Below are 23,577 nucleotides of genomic sequence, written 5' to 3' on the forward strand. Positions count from 1 at the left end.
GTTGTCCTTGCAGTTGTGAGAGTCGCAGTGTGTTTGACAGCACAGCACAGCCAGCACATATAAATCAGGTCCTGGCTGCTTCACGGATCCAGTGTATAATTACCACATTAAATTAAAGCACCCTTTCGGGACCTTGTTAGTGCTATAAATCACATTCTGCATATGACCACATGTGTGTATGCATGTATATCAAAATGCAATGTACTATTTAGTGAAATAAATAAGTAAAAATATAAATTCTGAAAAAGTTGGGTCATTGGGGAATAAATTAATAACAACTGAGAGTAATGATTTGCAAATCATGTTCATCTCGCATTGAATTGAACAGTACAAAAACAAGATATTTGATGTTTTTTAAGTTAGTGGTTTGTTAATATGTACTGATTTTAAATTATGTCTAAAACACGCTCCAAAAATGTTGGGACAGGGGCCCATGTTCACCATGTTGACCACTGAAGAACAGGGTGAAAGCAGGCTAAAAAGGTATGTAGAGAAATAAATGGACTACAGTCAGTAATTGTAGAACTAAAGTAAAGTGCTTCTATATGGTGAGTGGAGCTGATAAAATGGACAGTGAGGTGTTTTAATGTTATGGCTGATCAGTGTATATACTATATCATGACAGATTCTGGCTTTTGAACTTTGTTTTAGTAATAAGAGAGAACACACTGAGAGAACAGAGAACACAACGTCCACTGTTTTCTAAAACAATTCAAAAGTCAGACCACAGTTTGACATTTCTATGAATTGTGGGTCACTAAATTCCTTGCGAGTGTGCATCGAGAAACAAAGTTCTTAAATTGTTTTTCAGCCATCCGTGCTCATAAAAACTGAGCCTTTCTTTAATCTACTTTTAGGTTCTTCAAATTCTTATAGCATCAGCAAGTGTTTTGATCATTTTACAATCCTCTCGGTTTTATATTGCTTCTGTCCCAATTGTATTGGAGTTGCAGACATCAAATTATTAATTATTGTATATTAACAAAATGTAATAAAGTTAATAGGGTAAAATGAAACATCCATTTGTAATGTTTGTAATTAAATATCTATAAAAGACGAATCATTGTTTTTGTAATAAGCTGATCTCAAACTGTGTTGATAGACTCATGATTGGTGGATTAGGTTCAATTATCATCAGCATGTGTTGAACAAAAACCAAATTAAATGTGCAGCTGTTTCAGATCACAGTGCTTTAGATAAACTTGAACATCACTGCTGATTGGCCATCATCGTCCTATCAGATCCTCTGCTGAAAGCCGTGATATTAATATGATGGTCTTATCGGCCTCATCGAACCCCCTCGGTGACCATCAGATGTTGTTGTGCTTCCTAATCTGAACAAGCTGGCTACAAAAACCTGATCTAGCCTGGGTGGATGCATGGGCAAATGATAGACAGGGCTGTCTGTGGGGACCGGGAGGGGAACAGTATGTTTTTTTAAAGTCGTTGAAAGCTTTTGACATGCTAGGAATGTCGTGACACATGCACAGGCTATAATCACATCTTGCAGCAGGAAGACCAAGCCAATGTCCACAGTATTGCAGCCAGCGGCATCTGAGCTGTTGTATACAAATAAAAGTTAACAAGAAGAGTGAAGGGGGACTGACGCTGATGTGAAACGAATCCTCAGTGCTGGAGGAGGATTTGGAAGCTGGTTGTTAATAACCAGGAACAGGATTGAATGTGCTACAGGTTTATTTATAGACAGCAGGACATGGAAGGATCAAAAGTTGAGGGAAAGCGATTCACCTAGCTCTCTGACAACTTATTGCTGGTTGTAGCATTTACACAACATTTAATGCTGAACAAACACCATGCTACCAGTGTAAAAATGTGAGTAATGCTTCATCCTGAATAAGACTGCAGTAAGTCATGAGTCTGAACTGAAACAAAGCACCAAGTGCACAGTTGGGCGTCAGTCAATCACAAAACAAAACTTTATTACTCACCCATTTACTTACCAACTCATATTTAATGGCACATTTGGAACTACAACTACTGTCCCCAGAGAAACTTACATTGGCACAGAGACAACATGCCAACACTTACAGGCAGTTTAGGGAAGTGAGGATTCAACCCAGTTCCCTGGGACCCTTGTACAGTGCTGTACCCTAAGTATTGATACTTAGAGCATGTAGATATATTTAGGGCAGGATTGCCAGTAGTCACATTCTAATATACCAAAAATACTGCTACAGTAGAATGTTACTGGATGTGTACGTAGTGTATGAGACAAGAAGTGTGTCAATGGCATTGTATGACCTCCAAAACCCAGTTATAGCTGGTTTAGACCAGTTCCTGTGTTCTAACCAAGAAATCATACAAGGTCACTGATGGGAGTATAAAGGTGATTATTTTCTTTCCGTCTTATCACATTCACCAAGTTTCTATGTGAGACTTTATCAGTGCGATCCTTCTCTGCAGACAAGAATAAAACTCTTTCCTACCCATAATTCAGTCTCTGAGGAATTTCATTTAGGGTTTTTTCCACCACAGAAGCAGCAATTGCATATAAAACATAACATGCTGTTTCCTTTTGAAAGCGTTTCCCGATATAACAAGGATGGTTTTGAGTGCATTATTAGCATGCCTGCATCATTAGAGTAGAACAAAGCAAAAGAACGATCAGGACCGTCTGATTAGACGAACATTGGCTTTGAATAACATAGGGTCAGAAAAAAGCAGTAATTATTTCTGCACTAAACACCAGTCGGCAGGTAACGCCTCTCGCTGATCAAATGCAGGAGCTAAACAGGAACATTTAGTGCTTGTTTGAGGTGGCAATCAACAAGGAAAGCACTGTTCACTCATCATCATTATGTTCTGAATACACAGTGTCTCTCTGACACTTTAATAATTCAGGAATGAGTCTCAGATGTGCTGTTCATAACAACTTACTACAAGAGCGTTATTATAGAAGAGCTGCAACTTTTCTGTAGTTTTCTTTGAATACAGAAAATTAAAAGGGGGCTAAAATGCTTTATTATTCATCAAATCCAGACACTAAGTCCTCCTTCATTCTTCTGCATTGACTTTCCACAGGATTTTTAAGTGTGTCTATAGTAATTTGTAGCCATTTAGACAAAGAAGCATTTGTAAGGCCAAGCACTGAAGTTTTAATTCGTCCCAAAGGTGATCAGAAGGGATGTGGTCAGGGATCTGTGCAGGATCTGTGCAGGTCACTAGAGGTTCGTCATAAAGAAAACCTCATGATCAGGTCTTTATGGACCTTGTTTTGTGCGCTGGAACTGATCAGGGTAAAATTGTTGCATTAAAGTTAAAAACATGTTGTTTTTTATATACTGTATAGTGTGTCTAAATCCTGAACCTGAACTCAAAAATTTGGAGAAATTTTTACATACTTTGACCATAAACTGTGTGTCTGTGGACTTGCACTGATGCGTGCAGTTTCAGTATTAATCCCTCACTATTTGCACATAAATTCAACTATAAATATGTTAAATAAATACATTTGGGAGATGAATTCTTATAATATTACAAAAGCGCTCATTTGGATAAACATTTACTGACTTTTACTAGGTTTTCCAGTGATTTCTTAATGGAGTAGAACTCTGGATGAGCACTGGAGTAGAAATCTGTTTACAATGACAGAAAATAGAAGCAGTAAAGGCACATCAGCTGTTGGGATGCAACACCCACTTTTCCTTAGAAAAAATAAGCTGTCCTCTCTTGTTTCCATGTACGTCCTGTGCTCAGCTGTGACTGATGCTGCAGAAATAACACATTAATTTAGCTACTTTATGTCCAATTAGCAGAGCACCAACACAGCTTTGCTTTGTATTCCGCTGCCGTCTGCAGAGAGACAAAGCAGAGCCAGGGCCTTCACCTGACCGTCAAGCTAATAAACCATCCAAATCAACCATCTAAATCAACCATCCAAACTGAATCTGTGCTGCGATGGTGTATAAACTGAATCTGGAGACAAACTCCTCATCCGTGTGTAGACTACAGTTCTACACATGCATAGCTGCTGTTTAAATGATCTGCAGCACTTCTACTGTGAGCAACTTGGGCAACAATACTAACGCTGGCAATCATGTTACCTCAATGCCAACACATGAAAGTCACACTCGCTCTCCCCACAGACAAGCAGCAAAGTTTATTTGCACATTTTTGCTGCTAACTCATAGGTGACCGGGTCCAGAAAACAGTAATGGTCAATCAACATGATTAAGCAATACAGGCTGAAATTATTCTGATATAAATTATACAATTATTGCTGTAGGGCTGCAATTATCACCATGATTAAACATCCTGGGATGGTTATTATCACTCAGCTACAAAGGCTTCACACAAGACAGCTAAAAGCAGAAGCACATAATGCATAAAATGTAATCAGTTTGAGGATTTTATTATTTCCCTTTTAATTTGTAAAATATATATAATAAAAAATAAAGTAATCATGTATGTTTATGCAGTGACACAAAAAGTGGTAAACAAATTAAAAAGATATTTGATTAAGTGTTAAAAAGTGTTAAAATTATATGATAAGTTCTTTTAAATGGTCACATTTTGCCTGAATAATCACTTTGCTCTGGGGTTCGGTGGCCCTGTTACCTGTGTCTGTGTGGATTTCCTCCAGGAGCTCCGGTTTCCTCCCACAAGCCCAAAGGCATGCTGTCAGGTTAACTAGAGATACTAAAAACTGCCCTAAGAGTAAGTGTGTGTGCGTGTGCCCTGTGATGGACTGGCGACATGTCTGGGGTGCTTTCTGGCTTTTGCTCAATCTATCAGACCCACCTCAACCCTGACCAGGATAAAACAGTGGTAAAACAGACAATGAATCAATATTTAGGAGATGAGGAAAATTAATTACCCAGAAACAACCCCATGTGAACATGGGGAGAACATACCAATCACCGCTCCCAGAATGTACAGAGAAAAAAACTTGCTCAATTTTCTTTGAAGGTACCGATGTGTGCCTTAATTGAACATTTATAATGAAAAGTACACTACTTTTCCCTTTCCAAATCTCTACAGATCAACTCAATGACCTGCCAACATTGCAGTTTTGTCTTTTTTCTAGCAAAACGTGTTTTATCCACAAGGAGGCGCTAGCATAACCATGCCATGGATGTACTGTAAGTCTGCCTTGTGTCCAGTGTTTCTGGGTTGTGCTACACTCGTTTCAGTCATGCCCAGTAATAAGTTGTTACTAAAATGTCATATTAACTCTGCCCGCTGGGTACTGTGAATAGTTTTATCCCCTTCAGACAAGAAGTAATGTGCTGGTTCCGCGTAAATAAGGCATTTCAGTGCTTCAGTCGAGGTGAACGGGTTGAGAATGATTTGGGATGCCTTAAGCACAGTAAAGAGAAGAAGAACGTCCCAGCATGTCTTACTTTAATCTCAATACCAGTTGATGTACATGTGAGTTACTGTGTGGGTGTGTAAAGAGGGACCCGAGGGTAGAGTGCAGGAGATAAAATATGTGCGACTGTAAATGCTGACAGACCTGTGAATTAAAACGTCACGTCAAATTACATGCCTACATGAGACGTGGCATCACAGTGGCTTTGAGGTAACGCACCAGTGCTGTTGTTTCACTATTTTTAACTTGATGTACTATGTCAGGATTACGTGATGGGTTATGGTCTGTGTACAAACACATGATTAACGGTGGAGCAGTGGAGTCTTCTGAGTAGATTATATTCCACAGGGGGAAACAAAACAAATTTAAACACTAGTACACTGGGCAAGTCAATTATTAATAGTGCTTATACACAACCATGTTGTAGCACAATAATGTATAATATACTACTACTACTACTATAACTACTATAATAATAATAATAATAAAAAGCTTTATTTAAGAGGTAAAGTGTGCTAGCCCACACTGAGATCTTGGAATCCAGGGTTTAAATGTCTGCCGTCTATCGGCCGGTTAGGCGTCTGCATGGACATGATTGTAACTGGCGGGGGTTGGCTTAAACAGCCTAGCCATAAAGAAGATCTCTAGTTTTATGCTTTATTACTGTACCACACACCATTGCAGGGATTTCAGCTGTTCTGGAGGCTGAAGCAGGTCCGGCATGTCCATAGTTCCTTTTGTTAGGATTTTTGGAACATAACAACATTATTAAACATCATTATTAAACATAAATTCAATATGGGAAGTTTTACGGCATTTTCCAAGTTTTACGACATTCATGCCGCATGGTCTTTCAAAATGGCGGCTGCCATGATCTCTTGGCAGAGGTCCTCCCTGACTCCTACCGAAGGGGGGGAGGCGGAGCCCTGGGTTTTTTAGCACATTTCATTGGCTCCAACAGCAGCGGCGGAGGAGGAGCCTAGACTAGTTTAAAAGAATGGCGGGCTTAGACGCCGGTCTCTTTCTTGGTGGTTGGTTTTCTAGACTGCAGGAGAAAGGAGCGCTGATCGGCTTAGCTCTGATATATATTCACAGATCATTTTTACACTTAATAAAGTGTTTTAAAGAGTACTTTCTGGACTTCCCGACTGCTTTCTTCAGGACCTTTTGAACTAAAAGATTTATCCTAACACTTTGTATAAATATTTAAGTTAGGGTTTCTGTTATTTTGTCCAGCCTCCATATATTCAGACAGCAACAACTTAAATGCAGTCGAATTAAATAATAAAGTATACAGTAGGTCCATAATAACACCCTGCTGAGATAATAACATGACTGAAAGCCAAAATCCCCAAATGGATGACGGTCTGATCATTTAAGTAGGTGAATTCAGGCTGTAAGGCTTTAATTACCAGTCTGTTGCTCTAATGAAAAAGTGCCGGCGTGTCTTCTGAATTACAGACCACCTGCACACGGGTTTGAGGAAGCTGCCTTAAGCTAAGCAAATTTTAACAGGGGATTACAGGCATTTTCTATGAATCCCATCCCACCCCCTTCCACGGACTCCCACCTCTGATCATGTTTTAGGTCTAGGAGTGGATACATTCCCTAATCTTTTAAAGAATCTGCTCAGAGAGTTGGGAGGACCACCGTGGCTCACTGGCCACAGAAATAAAGCTATAGTGCTGGGCAGAGCTGGATGATAAGATATTTAACATCTTATGTTATTATCTTGTACCTCACAGGTTAAAACCCTAAACTAAACATCCTGGCACCCACATAGGCCAAAGAGGATCACAGGCTAGCACACACCATTTCTGACATGCCTGAAGTAGCCAACAAAGAGCCTTGGTACATACAGAGTACCACGCTTCTTTCCAGTACCTTAACTAATAAAGTAGCCGTCGCTATTCCAGTTGCAGGGAGGCCTTTCCTCCCTCAGACACAGCTATTTGTGTCTGTCGAGCACCTGCACCACTGTGACTCAAACTAGAGACTCTGGTCTCAGCAGAGGTGCGTATTAGGCTCCTGCCCATCCGAGCAGCTCCTATTTATTCATTTTCAGTAATCACTTTAGCATAAACATGGTTACGGTGTCTATTTCCGATCGTTTCAGTACTTTAAACAGTAACCTACACACTCACACTTAAGCCTAAAGGGCAAATATACCTGCTGGCATTTTATTGAGAGCTGGAAGTTAACTGAAGGAAGCCCCACAGGCACAAAGAAAACATATCATAAACGTGTAACACCAACATGGTACCCACAACATGAAAAATATAGATGTAAATCTGCTTGTCCACCCCCACCACACAAGCACACACACACACCACAGAGATCATATTTCATAGCTTCAAGGTACCCATATCTATTACAATGAATACCGTCACTGAGCTTGTGCCACAATTTAGCTGTGCTAGAAAACACTGCAGACAAGTCTTCCAAAACACTGCAAACACCTTTCCAAAGCCACACTTTCTCTTTTTTCTTCTGATGTTAATGCTCATAATGTTTTTATTTCCAATATTTATTCACTGTTGTATCAGTTATTCTTCATATGTTGTAGGATTGGCTGCAATCCAGCCTGGGAAGATTATCTGATCTTAGCCACTGCATGTTTTTAGCTTTGAGGCAGATTCGACTGACTCACTGATGCCAGAATAGTGATGTGAAGCTCTTGACATTCTACCTACTGCGAAAAGAAAATAAGTAAATGCAAAAGAGACATAATAGATGGAACTAGGTTGTACAAAGGAAGAGAATAACAGCTAGACCCCACTGTCAATGTGCATGAACATGACAGATTGGCATGACACCTAGTCATTTTCAGATTCTATATACTGCTGATGACACAGCTCTGAAGTCTGTTGTCCTTGTAGGCTGCTTTATAACTTGTGGCAAACATGGTTTCCTGTTGGAGTGGCATGGTGGTACTGCTGGCGTAGTTGGAGCTACAAAGCAACAAAGGTTTCTTGGTACTTGGTGCTGGTGGAGCTTGAACCATTAACCTTCTGAGAAATAGTCCAGTACCTTAATCCGCTGACCAAACACTGCCCTGTATTCATTGCATTTTTAAAAATCATGTTTCTTTATATATTTATACAATTGGCACAACTTTACATTGTGACAAAACTGTTAATCTGGGTGTTCATTCTTTAAGTTATATTGATACAGTACATTGTCTACATATCACAGTTTCACCTGTGAATGTATTTAATAGATGGAGTCACACCAGAAGAAGTGCCGTGGTTTATAAAATGTGTTAAGAAAGTGTCGTTCACAGTATTCTGTGAATATTCAGTGAGTATTCAGTAATTAGTTTCAACCATCTGGCTTTTCCAATGACCTCAAGCCAGCTGGTAAAATTTAGTAAGATTACGTAAAATTCTGGTAGGACTTTTATTATTTGAAGCTGTAATTTTACACCTCTAATCAAATTGGGAGGTCAGGGCACCGGGACAAAATGTGCTTCTAAGTCCCTATTTATTAATGAATGTAGTACAATGGACCCTCCTCCTTTGTGGGATATGTTCCAATAAGTAATCTCATTATAACCTAAAGTTACCCTGAACCTACCAGAACCTAAAGTTAATCCTGACCAGTCTCTCTAGTTTAAAAAGATTTGACAGGTCACTGACCCTAGACACAAAGTTCTCTAATGAAATATGACATGGTCCTAAATAAGTGCAGTGGTTGTAGTGTGCTTGTGGTGATATTCTGTAGTTTTATGCATGTTAATGTTGCCTCACAGCAAGAAGGTCCTGGATTTGATTCTCTGGCTGGGCAGCCAGGGTCATTTCTGTGTGGAGTTTGTATGTTCTACTGTGTCCACGTGAGTTTCCCCCCACAGTCCAAAAACATGCAGTCAGGCCAACTGAGACTAATACAACGCATGCGTGTCTGCCCAGTGATGGGGTGACGATCTGTCCAGGGTGTTTTATGCCTTTCGCCCAATGAATCAGGCCCACTGTGACCCTGACCAGGATAAAGCGGTGGTAAAACAGACAATGAATGACTGAATGTTGTGTCTGGGGTTTCTCAGTGAACACTGTAAAATATTCAGCATTGTCTGTTTCCAGGAGTATGAAAAAATGAAATGAATGGAATGAAAATATGAAAAATAAACTCACTGCATGTTGGGCAGGTTTAAATGAAACTCTTTGCCTGATTGAACACATCATATGGTTTTTTCTCAGTTCTGGTTTTTCAGATCTGCAGCATTTTTGCTTGTAATGGAGAGTAGCAGCTCGCTCTGAACCTCCACTCCGGTATGGGAGGTATCTGAGTATTTGCCTTGAAGGAATGTGACCAGGAACTATATGTAGTACTACAGTTTCTGAAATACTCTGTTAAAATGTGTGTTATGTTTGTTTGTTGGTCTGTGACTGATAGGAAGTGACATATTCCACCAAACCAATGGCTACTTATCGTCCAGCGAAGGAGACAAAAGAATTTCACCTTTGACTAGTTCTGTGGAACGAAGCCACTCCTTTGAATCTCCTTCCACCTGGAGACCAGCCTGCAAGCTCTTCTCATCTCTCCTGCCTTTACCCACCCCCATCCGCCTTCCTCTCGCGTAACTTCCAAAAGTCAGGAGTGCACGCCCAGACAAAACAATAGCTACCCTTTCTTTCCCACCCACCTTCTGAAAGCCTCCTGCCCTCAGGTATGAAATTCTAGCACTCAGCGCAAATGGGTGGATTAGCCCAAATTCATCTAGGAGGGCTATAAGATTCCTTCACAGATAACAGCGCCGGAGGTAACATGATTCCTCAGAGCTCATTTTATTAGTGGTGCCTGGAAGCATCGGAATTTTGTCATCTTGTGGAAAAAAGCGGGAAAAATGCAAATCAAGTAATGTCATCGTACTGGATTATCAATCAAAAATGGGTTCAGGTGTGTGTGTGTGTGTGTGTGTGTGTTTTTTTATTAATATGTAGCTACTTAACAAATGAGTTCTTGGCAAAACAACCACTTTGTGTATGTGTGTGTATGCTATTAGCTGGAGTCCAATCTGGCTAAGTGCACCATTGTCCTTGTAATATGACAGCAAAAGTCAACATGTGGTGCATTTTAGGAGTGGAACATTTAGCACTCATTGTTTTCTGCAGACAAACATCAGGATTATAGAAAATGTAGATGAATCTATAATAAAAGAGGAGTTGTGGCTCTGAAATTAAGCTACTGATTTACTAATTGAAAGGTTGTAAGTCTAAATCCTTGATCTACAAAGCTGCCATTATTGGGCCATTCAGCAAAACCATTAATTGTCACTTGGTTATTTTGTGTTATATTAAGTTACGTTAAGATAAAAAAGCACCATCGATTAAATAAACACTATGAAAACATCTTTGACGAAAGTATAAATTAGAAAAGAAACCCACTTCTGCTTTATGCCTAGAGCTTCACTTCATTTCATGCAATATGCCAGCGAACATTTGTTATTGCGACTTAACATTTTAATTTAAGATAAACACATCCAATCTAGGTTAGACTAGACTAGAATCATGTCTCCAAATAAAGACCTCAGAGGCATCTGGCAGCAAAACAAAAGCAGTGAGATTAAGGGTTGCAAAAAAGGAAATCCTCAATTGCCCGGCTAAAAGTAACATCTCTGTGCAGGCTTGTGAGTCCAGATAATTAAGAGAAGTACAGTTAGCACACAAAATCCTTTCTTTCACTTTAATTAGCACGTTACTGCTGGCACAAGTCTATAAATAAACCTTCCTATGCTTCCTTTTACCCTCTGAAAAGCCACACTATGTATGAGGATTTTCCATTAACCTTGAGCATCTGTGTATTGTTTCCTACCCAATGAAACCGAAAAGTCAGGAATGACTGCAGTACTGCATGCAAAGCTTTTATAAATGCCTGCTGACACGCTCCTTATGTAAGTCCTGCCGCTGACCTTGTGCTCTGGCCGGCGGTTGGCAGAGGCCACTGCTCTTTGGGGAGAGACAGGGACAGAATGACAATGCTGAGGTTGCATCCTTTTCTTGTTTACTGCTTCGGTTTAGATCCAGAAAACTCACACACTTCCTAGGTTTTTACCGAGAACAGAAATGGGTTAGCCGTTGTATGATGGCGCAGATTTCTTTACTTATTATTATTAATTATTATTATTATTATTATTCTATAGACTGTGTTAGTTTCTAGACGTCTGTTTAGATGATGCCTGATTGAATGTGAATTCCATTAGCATGTAAAACAGCCAAGGCTTCATCAACGCACCACTGACTGACAGCTGATATCATCTGAGTAATTGCTACGTACTGGGGCATGCATTCACTCACAGATCACAAAGGCTCACAGATTAAAATTATGGTCTGTATATATGAGGAAGAGTGGAAGGTAAAATCCTCAGTGCTTTCGTCAGCCTTCTTTTACGAAAAGAAATGCGCCGTGGTATGCAGTGGACTGTTATGCAAGACTGCGCAAGTAACAAGAGCCCACGGGAACACACATGAACTAAACTAGCCATCAGAATGGTGGTGCAATTACAAAGACCGGACCCAGTAGAGAACACCAGACAAACAGAACTACCTCTCTTGATAAATAAACAGTGTGTGGTTATTGCTTTCACTCCCAGCCTCACACAAACACACGTCTGGCTGTCTGCGTCACGCTGCAGCAGTGCTCACAGTCCGCCTGGTTCTGCCTGGATCTCCAAAGTGAATTTTCCTCCTCATTCTTTTTGTTCAAACTCCTTCACTTCCTTCTCTCTGCGTCACTAACCCCCTCCATTTATCCCCTCTTTCTCTCTAGCACTTGCTCCTGCTTTCTCCTGTGTGTCTCTGCAGTCAATGATTGAGCAAACAGCACTTTGGTGAAGAGCTGCAGGAAAGATGGTTATCTACACGGCATACACGTGCCGCGAAATCCATATCAGCCTCCCTGTCTCAAAAACTTCATCTCTTCATCTCAGTCTCTGTCCTTTTACTTCATAAGCATCTCTTACTCTTTCCTGCTCATGACTTTACTTGTTAAGCCCTGATTTTGGTGTGATTAGCTGCTGTGTTTATTTGCATCTGAGCATTTGCGTCAGCATGGTGCCTAGGTGGTCTTAGTGAGAGGTGGGAAAGGAGGCATTCAAAAGAACCTAACCACCTCCAACCCAGTCAAACCACCCTACACTGTATAAAAAGGTCAGTCAAGGTTAATCAAACCATCCCAATCTACTGAATTCCAAACTGATGTAATTACCTTAATTTAGGCAAAGTCGATCCAACCATCTAAACCCAGTTAATGTATCCTAACATACACCAGTCCTACATCTAGCCAAACCTTTTATCCCTACTAGTTCACCCATTCTAAACTCATCTACCCACATTACACTGGCTTTATCCAATAATGTTATCCCAGTTCTTTTCATTTAACTCTCCTAGGTAATCCTATAATTCTACATCTGCCCAAGCTTCTACCCCAGTCCAATGTATTCAAAGTTATTCCATCTTTCAACTATCATATGCATAACTACCAACTCTTATTATTCTACCTAATCAACAGCCCCAAATGAGACCAACAATTTTACATCCAGTCACTATTCTAAAGCCAATCCAATCGTCCTGCACTGTTCCAACCATCCTACATTAGTTTAGCATAATCCAGCCATCCTTTCTGAATTCAAACCAACTCAAATACCCTATACTAGTATAGCCCAATCAGCTGTCCAAGATGAATAAATTAATCTTCTATTTGCCAAATCATCCTAGTCCAGTCCTTTCCAGTTTTGCCATCCCACTTAGGTCCAAGACAGTTCATTACGTAATCCCAACTATTTTACATGAGATACAACTCAAACCCAGCTCAATCCAACTCAACCTTCTTTCAGTCCAAGCCCATGTAACCAATTCAAACACAAAAATCCAACAACAAAACCAACCTAATAAAACCATTCTACACCAGTACAACCACAATACCTACTTCCATGTATCCTACACAAGTACAACTCTTCAACCCTAGCCCAGCTTTTTTAATGCTTTTAATGCATACAGGCTGAATGCAATTGCTTTACTTTGTATCTCACATCTCTCAGTGTGGCTTTGCTTTAGTCCTTGATTCGAGATTAATAGGTGATAACCGAAGGTTCAGCTCACAGTGCCAAATGCACTGAGCAGAAAACAGCCGGCGTCTCTCTCTTTGCCCTTATTTCCACTTAGCTAACCACAAAATCAATATGCCCTTGGATTTAAAATGGATTAAGAGCAGAGAGCAGCTTTACATACTGAAGCAAGACACCTTTTTACAACAAAACACAGCATCACTTACTTCACTGTTTTCCTAAATAGACACTCATAATTATAACCTTGTTTATTATCTTATTATTGTCCAGAATTTGCTAAGCTGATTAAAAAGTACATCATGTGCAATTTTCATTGAAGGAAATTAAGGTCACTGGCTTTGAAAAACCACAGCATTGTTGTTCTTCATGCACGCTCCCATCTGCATCTAATTAAATTCAACCATCTGTAAAAATAAAAAAAATTAACAGCCTATTTTTTACATTTAGGAGCTTTGCCCATGATTTTTTTTCAAATACCTTTTATTAAATTGTCCTCATGTATTTTTAGAAGTCTGTGGTTGAATCATTTAGTCACAGAAGAAGAAAAAATGCATAAATCATTGAAATAACAAGATTTTGTTGACATTTATGGGTGTAAACTGTTTACTGTATAACAAATATCTCTTTTGGGCTGAGTGATACCAGCTGGACCAGCCAGCATTTTAAGCCAGATTACCAAATGTCCAACATGATTGTTAATCCAGAAGAAGCTTGTTTGCATTTACTGAAACAATGACCACAAACACTTTTTCCTAATTCTTTCCCAGCTGGTTACCGTCTGTCTGCTTTCTATCTTAAAGCTTGTTTGGTTTTGATTTTGCAGCTTAAACATGGACACCTTACTTAATTCATTCCAGACATCTTTTCAGCAGTGATGGATGGGTGGCTATATTATGGCAAAAAAAAAAACTCAGTATGTGTCCATGCTGTCCAAAAATGGAAATTGGAGAGAAATTGGTGTTATAGTCGGAGCCGGAGCTCATCCAGCAGGTAAAAGACGAGAAAAGAGCAGTGTGTTCTTCAGGTCAGTGATGGAATTTGATTCTTTAGCACTACCAGTTCAGTACAGAACACTGGGATAGACATGTATGACACATCAGCGGAGGGGATTTTCAGTGCATAACAGTGCGGCTTCAGCTTTCTTATTCAGCTCTCCTTCTCTCTCCCTCTTTCTCTCTTTCCGAAAAATCTGTGCATGTCTGTGATTGCGGCTGTCAGCTGAAAAATCCACTGATTGTTTTGGACAAAAATAGAGAAGGCAAGGTACGAGAGAGCACGAGAGAGCGCGAGAGAGGGGGAAGGGGGGGGGGGGGGGGGGTAAGCACAAAGGAAAATAATACAAGAGACCTGGACAAAGGCTGTGGCACTTCAATACCAGAAAGGTTATAGAGGAATAGAGAGCATATCTGAAAAGAGCCAATCTGAGAGGTCATTTTGAAAGATGAAGGTGTAAAGGAGGTAGGAGGTGAAGGAGGTGCTGTTCTGGCAGCCAAAACTAATGCCCCCCTCCAGACCGAGCAAAGTCCCTGTTTAATATTGAATCTGTCCCACATATGCTACATTTAATTCAAGCTAGGAATGAATGAATCTTTGACAGGCGTTTAAGCTTCACCCGTGTCACTTGTGTTGAAAAACAGCAAGTGCTCAAGTGCAGATGCTCACGGGACTGTGGGGACTAAAAATATATAAATAACAAAATGTTCTGTAGTGGGGATTTAGCGTTTGGTTTCAGTATAGAGATCATAGCAGAGTCTATAAATGTTTCCCTGTGCATCTTTCTCACTCTTTGGTGTGCAGTATTTAAGCCTCTGTGTTGTGAAGGTCACCCTGTTGGCAGCTATAGATTACACAGCCATGCAAAACTGGATACTGCCCTTGATGGGCAATCTGTCTGATACCATCCGCCTCCATCGTAGGTGCTAAGGGGCAGCCAAGTCATGGAATAATGTTTGGTAATGAGCAGTCATGCTTGCCCTTAAAGTGAAGTTGTTGAGATGGAAAATAAAAGCTGCAGTCTTTACAGACATGTGAAAACACATCGCCACTGTTGTGGAAGCTTTGTGGAAGATCAACTGAATGAAAGCTGGGACTGAGATTTAAAGATACAGGCAGCAATTTACAAAAAAATAGATGAGTCATACCAATGCAGAGTATTTTTTAATTAGTCTAGCAAATTTTAATGCATTTTACCCATTTTTACCTGATCACATTTTGCCTCCTCTTCTGGTGCTGGACCATCTAACCGACAAGGGCTGTGACTATCACATGTTCCCTCTGTTATCCTCCGTCTCATTGTGTAGCCATCAATCAGCCATAGGGGGTCGTAATTGTTGTGCAGAATCCCCTCTAGCACTCCCACCCTTAAACAAGCCAATCATTGGCCGAATAAGGCGCCCAGCCTGCCAATAGCAGAGCTGAGATTTAAATACGCAAGTCTGAGCTGTCAGCTCTGGTGGGCTGGCATGTTTGACTGGCTGTGCCACCCAAGCGCTTCCAGCCCAAACTACACCCAAATCAGACAGTGTTTCTTTTATTAAAAAGGTTTTTTTTTTAATCCAAATCAGCTACATTTAACATGACACATTAAAATTAATTAGAATTTGATTTAAACTTATTAACATATTTAGAACATAATAATAGAAAGAATCTAATGTAATACTTAAATTAGATTAATTTAAGTATTAGCTACAAACCACTCTCACTCACTCACTCACTCACTGTCTTATCTGCTTATCCAATCAGGGTCGCGGGGGGGTGCTGGAGCCTATCCCAGCTTTTCAATGGGCGCAAGGCACACAGTAACACCCTGGACGGGGCACCAGTCCATCGCAGAGCAGACTTACACACACCCATCCACCTATAGGGCAATTCAGTGTCTTGAATTAACCTGACTGCATGTTTTTGGACTGTGGGAGAAAAGCGGAGCTCCCAGAGGAAACCCACGCAGACACAAGGAGAACATGCAAACTCCACACAGAAACCCAGGACCTTCTTGCTGTGAGGCGACAGTGCTACCCACCGAGCCACTGTGCCGCCCCAGCTACAAACCAAAAGTTAATAAGTTAAAAAGTTAAGTAATTTTTTTACCAATCGAATTGTGTCCACTTGGATTTGTGTGTTATATATACAAATGATGCTCAAGTACACTTGATTTAAAGTAAAATGCCGTTAGAGATTCAGCCACAGACTTTGTGAACACTGTATAGAAAAATATGCTGATTTTTGTCATCATCTTATATCAGATTTTAGCTGAACTGTTTTGTAATTACAGCTGCCAAATCTTTCCATATTAGTAATAACCATGATCCATTGAGATGGATTTGATGTGAATTCACTTTTGAATCCTAACAAAGTGCAGAAGAAGTGCATATGTGATGGGTATCAGGTATGAGATCCAGGTGAGAGCTGAAATAGCATCCAGTAAACATACATATTTACAGTAAGAACTCTTAACAGTTTGTTGTGAGGCTAAAACAATGATTGTGGTGTCAGAGAGCCAGACTGGGTCGAGATTTGTAGCTGTATCGTGCTGCTGTGACCACAATTTGCTGTGTCCAGAGTTGGTGTTGTGCTGGGCTGCTTGTTGCATGCTGGGGACAGCCTGGAAGTGGATGTGTGTGTGTGTGTGTGTGTGTGTGCCTTAGTTTAACTTTGTTTTCATGTGTTTGGAGCAATCTAAGTGAATGTGACAGAAAGAGAGAAAGAGAGGACGGATCAGAGGCGGAGGGCCAAGAGACAAAAACAGGGTCGGTCTCACACAGCTGATCCAGTAATGATGTGGAACACTGTGTCTGTGCTGTGATTATTGAGGTGCTGCAGAATGAAATTACCCTTTTTGCTTGGGATTTAAACTTTAAATTTACCAATGACACACCATCAAAGCGAATAAGTCCTCCAACTAGCATTGGCTGGCATTTGTAGTATATCTTTTATATTAAAGGGTTGTATGATGGTATATTTCAAAATATCACTTTTTAGTTGAAAGCCTGGTGTCTAAATTGCATTCCAATTCATCCCAAAGATGTTTAATGGGGTTGGGGTCATGATTTTGTGAGTTCCTCCATACATTTATAGAGATTGATTAGTGTTAATACTTCTCACTGGTCTTAGCCCTGTTTCGTTTTCCACCAGTTTTCAGTCTCTGGGGTTAGTCTTGTTTTCCCACCTGTTATGGGTTTTACTAATTACCCTGATCCGTCGCACATGTTGTGAGTTTGCCGTATCCTTGTTTGCTACCTATTTAAACCCGTTTGTGTTTGCAGACCAGTGTTTCAGGTAAGGTATCAGAGCTGAACCCGAGTCTACACTGAGTGGTTTGTTAAGACAATATGGTCTTGTGATTTTGACCATAGCCTGTTTGTATTTGTCCTTTAAACCTCATCTACCACAGCCTGTTCACAGGTCGACCGACTTTAGCCTGTTTTCTGACTGTGAGTGTTTGTTGCTTCTTACACTATATGGACAGAGGTATTATGACACCCCTTCTATTATTTTTGACTACACTTGTTTCAGCCACAGCAGTTACTAACAAATGTAATAAATCAAATAAATAAAAGATATTAAATGCTTCCAACTTTGCAGCATCAGTTTAGGGAAGGCTATAGCTCTATAAAGACATGAAGAAAAGCTCGGTTTAAAAAAAACTCCCGTGACCTGTACAGAGCCCTGACCTCTGCCCCACTGAACAGGTATGAACTGGAACATCAATTGAGGCTTTCCTGACCAACATCAGCGCCCAGCCAAACAAATGCTCTTTTGACTGAATAGACACAAATTCCCATTGACACACTTCAAAGTCTTGTGAGAAGCCTTTCACAGTAGCTGTCGTTATAACTAAACACACAGAGGCCACTGCAATGAGATGCTCATGGCCAGGTGTCCAAATACTTTTGGCCATACAGTGTATTTGGAATTTAACAAATGTGTGAACAGCCACTATCTGTATCCCAGTGAGAATGTTGAATGCATAATAGAGTTATAAACAGGAAAAAAAAAAATCTACGCATTCTATAAAAAGAAAAACTCCAGACTTGCAGTTCATGGTTGGTTTCGCACCATTTAAACCCAGTTTGACGCAATTCCACGCAATCAGTCCTGCCACGGCTGACAAAATGAAATTCTGCATTGTTTTATAGCATTGCTTTTTAGTTCTTTAAATAAAAAAGATAAAGATCTTTAAGCAAGCTGAAGATGATGGCTGTTTGGCAGTGGCAGGAATTAAACCCTCAAGCATTTAAAGAATGGGCCATTACCTAAGCCATCAATACCCAAGAAAGTATTTATGTTTTACATCTGTTTTATATAAAATACCTGGAAGATAGCTTTATTATACATGTTCAGTTCTTCTGGTTCACCCAGGAAACACTGGCAAGAATACCCTGGACATAAGGGTGCCAATCCACACCACCCTTTTCCCCTCATCACCCTTCCTCATACATAGCCAATCATGTCTGTGTAGACGCTCAGCCATCTGATACCCTCAAAAAGGTTTGTGTGTGGGTCTCAGCGGTGGTGGGCTAGAGTAACAAACCGTTAAAAAACCCACATGGCATATTAGGATACTCATAGTATAACCATTAACCAGTTTTTTGTTAAACATAAGTGCCTGACCTTACTAATTCTATAGTAGCTTAATGGTAGGAAATCCTTACAGTCATGTTTAAGAAGAGGAAAGGCTGTTCTAGTAAAGGTGGCCCTCGGTAGAAAGTTTTAGATTAGATGTTCAACAACTGATGTGAACATAATCACAACTATACAATTCATGCAAAGCACAAAGGTATGAAAAGGTAGAAGGCTTTAAAAAGTCATTGATCCTGATCAGTGAACCAAGGAAAGCTTATCGACTAACAGAAAGCATGAAAATCCAGCTCTGCACAGCGTTCTGCCCATTCAACCATGTATCCTGCCCTTTAAACTGAAGAGGATTGGGAATTATTTTTAGGTGCATAGCTGCACCTGACTAACCCTGCCAGCCTAGAACACCTTTTCCTCTACCTCATCCACCCATACACCCACCCACAATACACACACACACTTACACACTCCCCTCTGGGCTGGGGCAGGTCTATGCATGGTCTCTCACATCCTCTACACTGAGCCAGGAGTGGGAGAGACGTAGGATAGGGGGACAGGTGTGCATACCAGACGCTCGTAACTGGTCCATCACACATCGGCCCAAAAAACTACCTTCTAGCCAAACTTTTTGGCATGTGTCCAGAAAAAGCTTAATGATAATTCACACTTTCAACAGCAGTTTTAGCACTCACTAAACTTAGGACAAGTCTGAACCTAGCTTACATGACTTTAGTTGTTCTGTCTAGCAAACGTACATCCTACTGTAGGTTGGCATCCTACAGTGCCAACAGTCCTCAATCATAGACGCAACTTTGTCCTGTTAAATGTGGAAATATGTGACTTATAAGCCACGATTACAAAGTGCTTCACATATGAAAATCTCCCGATTGTGAAGAAACGTCTACAGGCATTTTCTCTATATTTAAATCTGTGCAACGAGAACTAAATACAGGTTAAGTGTTTGGTTATAAATGTATAGAAAAAAAATGTGTGGCTCATCATTTATACTTGGGGTAAGAGTAAAAGTGTATAACTTACATTCGCCATTAAACCATCACTTTAAATACATTGTAGTACACTCAGAAGGCATCTTAAAATGATTAATTAAGCTTTAATCATGGTTCCTGGGACCCCAAAGGGAGTAAAAAAAAGAGGACAATGTAGACACAAAGGAAAGATCCTTTAAGGAAAGAGATCGCTTTACTTCTTCCTCATCTTTCTCTTATCTCTGTCTCTCTCCGTCTCTCTCCGTCTCTCTCTGTCTCTCAGGATAGAGCTGTACATGGGATGACTCAGAATGTAAATGTGTATATTTAGAATCTGCTCCAAGTACTTTTCACTTTCACAGAAAAACTGATATTTTGCACCTCCTGTCTTTTCTGGGATATCAAATCTCTACCTCACGTCCTGCCCCTCTCACCATCGTCCCTTTAAGACCGCATGTTCTGACCTTATAGGATTTTATGAGGGATTAATTTTCCACTACTTTCTGCAAAGCATTATCTAAATGACAATAGGACGCAAGTGGATTTTAATACTGTATCACCAAAGACGCTTCCTCCCTACTGATGCTGATCCCCACTGCTGATCGAGGAGACTAAGACTGACACACACCCCCTCTGACATGTGTACTGCATCTCTTCACCTGCACAAAGCTTCATGTGCGAATCAGCTTTGTGTATGGAAAGACACACGCTGATCAACACATTATTCCTTGATTCTGTGCAGGCAACATTAATCAGCCAGCAGAGGTCGTAATTGCATCAGGTCCCTCTCTGGCTTCCCACCCTGTATGAACAACAAGCCAATCGTTGTTCATGTAGCTGTCCAGCCCAGCTGGATGGCAGAGCTGAGTTTTGAACCGACGAGTTAGAAATGTCAGCTCTGGTGTGCTAGCGTGTTTCACTGCTGCGCCACCTGAGCGGCTCGTCTTGCATCTTCAATGTTGCATTTATTTAGAACTATAGAGGTGAACAGACAAAAAAGATTAAGTGTTAAACGCCAGTATTAAACTAACGCTTCAATATAGATATGTATATTGTATGTGTTGTTTGTCGATGTAAAATGTTATATTTGATGAAAATAATGTAAAACCAGACTTTTTAGTAGTTTTGTTTATGCTAATCTGGCTTGTTAAAAGTGTTTTTATGAGCTAGTCAATAGCAGCTGACTAGCTCACCGTTTTGGCCTCAGAGCCAGATGATTGAAATATCAATGTGTTAATATTGTTAAAATAAAATACAATTATACAGTTCATAAACACAATTAGCAACCACCTCAACTTTCTCTTTGCTGTACTTCAAAATTTTAACCTTACTTTTAAAGTTATTAGGTGTTTTATTTGGGCTAAGTAAGTATTTGATGGGTTTGGGCAAAGTGTAAACAAGACAATTCATAAACATTACATTGCGTAACTATCTTCCTGGTCTCATTTAGAGGGTTACACTGTCTTTGATGAGACTCTGACTCACTGGCACGGCACAGATGATCTGTTTGTTTGCTGAGCTGTTCTACATAAAATAGACTGGAAAACAAACAGAGACAGCACACACACACACAATGTCCCTTATACCAGTGTGTGTACATACACCAACGCAGCCATGCTCTTGCAGTAAATGCGCTATGTGATATGATCCCAGTGAGGAAGTGGCTCTTAGGCTGAAAGATCTGCTCTATTGGACACCTGGCACCCATACACACTACACTTAAAGCATTAAAGAGCTCATGCAGGCATCCGTGTGTGTGTGTGTGTGTGTGTGTGTGTGTGTGTGTGTGTGTGTGTGTGTGTGTGTGTGTCTAGAGCTGGGGGAAAAATGCAGTCGAAATCTGCTTATCTTCAGCACTGCATTATGACAAGCTCCACCATGCCTCACACACTGTGTAACACATTTCCTGTTCCCATTGGTCCACTTATAGCCAATTCATTAGTGTCTGTTACATCCACTATTGACAGGCCTGTAACACCCAGACAGATAGACAGTCAGTCCGGCTAAGATTTATGGGGAAGACAGCAGTAAGAGTGAGTGGAGTGGAAAGATTACAGTAAAAATGGTGTAAATCTACTGGAAAGGGAATCAACTCACTGTATTCACACATTGTACGTGTATTCACACGTATGTTCTTTTAGGAGGAGAACACAAAGCATCTGACTCCATTTTTAAAAACTAGATTCAGTTTCTCATTCCTTATCGACTCACATCACCGACCCAGATCACATTTCTTCACCTGAAATCACAGTTCGTCAAGGCTCTGCAAATTCTGAGTTCCGTCAGGTGTGTATACGGGATGTGCTTGTTGGGTTTGAGGTACAACAGAGAGCCCACAGAGGATGGTACAGGCTTTAATGTTTAATGTAGCATTTTGTAAGCATTTAAGGAACAGTTTATTTTCTCTACGTCACATGGTACTATCAGTCAATCAGTGTTATATTGTGGTCATAAACTTTAACTGTAAGCCAGTCCTTTTAGAACTTCAAGTTCACAAATTCCCACAGATACACTCCAAAATATTACAGGAAGCTTTCCCAGAGGAGTGAAGGCTGTGAATAGCAGGGTGCTTTTGGTTTCACATTTTAGTTTGCAGAGAGTGAGGTGTTTAAATCCCAACAACACTGCTGCACCTGATACTCTCATGCCACGATAGCAACACGCACTACCATGTTATTACCATCTTAGTGATACTGCATTGCTGAGAATGTTCCATAAATCAAATCATATCTGGACAGTGTCAGTCCTCTCCTATTGGATCCTATTTTTGTGTTCTTCCGTTTGTTGTAAGGTGTTTTTCAGACCAACGGTTTTGTGTATTTCCTAATTTCTGAATGACTAAATGTGTGTATGATTATTAAAAATAAACCTCAAGGGTGCACTGGTTGTTAGAGAATTGTTCTAACCCTTAAATTTCTAAAGAACTTATAAAACACCACAATTAAATCAGTATAAACAAAACTAGTGTACTACATGACAAACAAAAAAATACATGTCTGTTTACATTTATTCTGCTAATCAGGTAATAGACATGCTCCCAAGATCCTTCACTCCACCACAATCTTTACTGCTCACAAACGACTCCTAAAGCATGGCTTCAACTCGAATCTCCAAATCTATTCCATTTGAAGAGAAATCAAACACAGTTTGGTTGTGTAAAACACCATGAGTGTTTCTGTCCCCTGTATTCATTCAATTACTCAGACACAGTTATTTCAAACCCACTCTACAGTAGATTAAAGTCCCAAATTATTTTCCCTTATCAGCTAAACCGAACATCTGATCAGCCTCATTTTTCAGCAGGAAGAAATACAGAGTACGTTTTAAAATAAAGAGCAAAGGAAAATGATGAGTGACTAATAAGGATAACCAAGGGGAGGAGGATTTATTGAAGGTCAAATGAAATGTATAAACACGAGGCAAAAAAACACATATACATTCACAAACTCTCTTTGAAATCCAAGCATATCAAATGGCTGGATTTGATTTTTCACTGTAAAATCCAGAGTGCATTTGTCAGACAGCGTGTGTAAGGTCATTTGTATTTGCCGAGTGTTGAGCGGCACGGCGGAGGAGATCTGACTGCGTCGGCATCTGAAAGGTCATCACAATGACAAGAGCCT

Source organism: Trichomycterus rosablanca, chromosome 19 (assembly GCF_030014385.1).
Source record: "Trichomycterus rosablanca isolate fTriRos1 chromosome 19, fTriRos1.hap1, whole genome shotgun sequence".
NCBI classification, from domain to species: domain Eukaryota; kingdom Metazoa; phylum Chordata; class Actinopteri; order Siluriformes; family Trichomycteridae; genus Trichomycterus; species Trichomycterus rosablanca.